Here is a 2,817-nt window from a genome sequence, read left to right on the forward strand (position 1 = left end):
AGTTATGCATCAGTGAATTTTTTTTCCAGATTTATTTTTCTGGATGATTTTTCTCAATTGAATTTAAGTTCACAGGTTGTGAACTCAGGGTCATTGCCATACTTAGTTGTATCCTGATGAAGCTGAAACTAAGATCTCCATCTGCCTTCTTTTTTTCAGAAGCCGTGAAGTTTCTGCTACAGCCCTTGGCTTAAAAGAGTAACCAGATGCCTAGAATGTAATTGTGCCCGGGATGATTTATTAAGTACTAGGGATTGGCTTTTTCTTTAAGTTAGTGGCTGTTTTTCAGTTGCTGGGAATCTTTTGTGTTTTATTAACTCATTGGACTCCTCAAAAATTCAGACATATTAGAAGATTGACGTAACCTAATTCAAGATCGAGGACACTGCAAGAACATTCACACCAGGGGGACAACACCAAGAGTTCACTGTTAGAAGAATTTCTGATTCTACCCAGTCATCAGGAACTTTCCTGACTGAGAAGAAGTTGAACAGAGTAAGAATTTGGATAAAACTTTTATTTTTCTAGGTATTAATTCATAATAGTTTGTTGGACACTAACATAAGAATTTGGAGTTTCTACTTCTTTTGAACTTTAATCATTGGATTCTAATTTCCTTCAGAAAGGCATTTATATCTTTATATCTCTGTGAGACCTTTTGATTTTATTGCCAAACAGTTGGTGTTGGGCAAGGCCGGAAGTAATTTTGCTTAAAAAATAGAATAGAGAGTGAATTGTCTACATTAATTCCTAAGTAGCTCTGGGGTTGATTTAATTAATATGTAGTTCTAGCACATTTCACTGTCTTTTGGGAGCAAAATTTTACTGTTCAAATATGGTCCAAAAAGGATGACCAAAAGGGCAAATTGTCTTAATAAGTGAGAGTAGATGATTTCAATAGACTGTTGGTCTATTGAAATAACTGGTTCCTCAGGAGGAGTCCCTGGAGGGGTATGTTCCCACCCCTGCTTATGCATAAACTCGTTTAAGCCTAAAAGCTAAAGATGACAGAAAAGCTGAGGAGTGGTAGGGAGAAACTCTTGATGTCTGTTGCCAAGTATAGAGATATCCTTCCCCTCTGTGCTCCTTGCTTCTCCTTAAAAGAAGAGAATGGACTACCCTCATGGATGAGTTTGGAACAAGAAACAGGGCATGCTTGGCCTACCACTTTGATCCCTGAGATTTGTTTCTCTGTAGAGACATGGGCTGCCCTTGGCTTTGTGGAAGAAGGACTGTCATTATTTGCTGCTGCTAGTTACTCGGGGGTATCTCGGGACAAGGTTGTTTTGGAAGCTCTTTGTTTTCCAAACCCATGTCTCCCAACCCAGTTTCATTTACAATAAACTCTGCCTAATATTTTGGTTCTTGGTTGACTTGCATCTAGCAGGAAGAAAGAAATATTATTTACTAGCGTCATTCAAACCTTGTCAAAGTTATTCTTGGTAGTGATACAATGTGTAAACCAACTGGTTGATCAGTGCTGGGAATGCTTAGGTGAAATTGGTGAATGTTTAATTTTTGGAACATTTTCAAATACTGTTCCTTATTTTCAGAGGTTTCTAAAGAAAGACATTCAAATTCTTTGGTTTAACAAATAAAAGCTTAAGCATAAGGACAATAAAAGTCAAAATTACTCAGGACTTTCATAAGTGCATTTCTCAAACTCAAGGATGGTTTTGAGAGACCAGCTTTCTGAAAAAGGAAATGTATGAAGACTTTGTTGTGTAGTTGTGCGATGTCTGTGAGCAGGAGGAGGCATCAGTGATTGGAAGAAGAATATGAATGAGGCTTAGTGTAAGAATGCAGCTTTGTGTGAGTGTATGTGAATATCTTTGTGGGCATGTGCGTGAGTATGTGTGTGTGTGTGTGGCTAGGAGTATGGGTGAATGTGTATGGTTGTAGGTGTGTGTGGTGTATTTTTGCATGGAATTCTGCATGTGTGCACTAATGTGTCGCCAGGTTATTGTGTGGGTACATATGTGTGTACATGCACATGCGTGTGTTTGGGCATATGGGTAACAGTGGCTGGATGAGTGGGTAGACATATGTCTAGGTGTGTACAGATGTGTGTTTGTGTGTGTATTGGTGTGAAAGGTACAAAGTGTGCAGCAGGAGGCAGAGGAAACAAAAAATTCTTAGAGAATAACAAAATAACTGGTTCCTCAGGAAATTTCAAGATAGATTGTAAGGAAACATCAAAAAGGTCTTAACTTTTCAGAAATTTACACTTAGAATTTCACCTGAAAGATTAGAATTTTAGTTAATCTGTTGTTATTGTTTAGTCACTCAGTCGTGTCCAACTCTGCAATCCTTTGCGACCTCTTTGTGACCCGTTGCAACTTCTCTGTGACCTCTTTGCAACATGCCAGGCTTTCCTGTTCCTCACCATCTCCCGGAGCTTGCTCAAATTCGTATCCATTGATTCGGTGATGCCATCCAACCATCTCATCCACTGTCATCCCCTTCTCCTCCTGCCTTCAATCTTTCCCAATATCAGAGTCTTTTCTAATGAGTCAGCTCTTCGCATCAGGTGGCCAAAGTATTAGAGCTTCAGCTTCAGCGTCAGTCCTTCCAATGAATATTCAGAATTGATTTCCTTTAAGATTGACTGGTTTGATGTTGCAGCCCAAGGGACTCTCAAGAGTCTTCTCCAACACCACAGTTCAAAAGCATCAATCCTTTGGTGCTCAGCCTTCTTTATGATCCAACTGTTACATATATACGTGGCTACTAGAAAAACCATAGCTTTGACTATATGGACCTTTACTGGCAAAGTAATGTCTCTGCTTTTTAATATGCTGTCTAGGTTGGCCATAG

The sequence above is a fragment of the Bubalus bubalis genome, chromosome 9 (genome assembly GCF_019923935.1).
Source record: "Bubalus bubalis isolate 160015118507 breed Murrah chromosome 9, NDDB_SH_1, whole genome shotgun sequence".
NCBI classification, from domain to species: domain Eukaryota; kingdom Metazoa; phylum Chordata; class Mammalia; order Artiodactyla; family Bovidae; genus Bubalus; species Bubalus bubalis.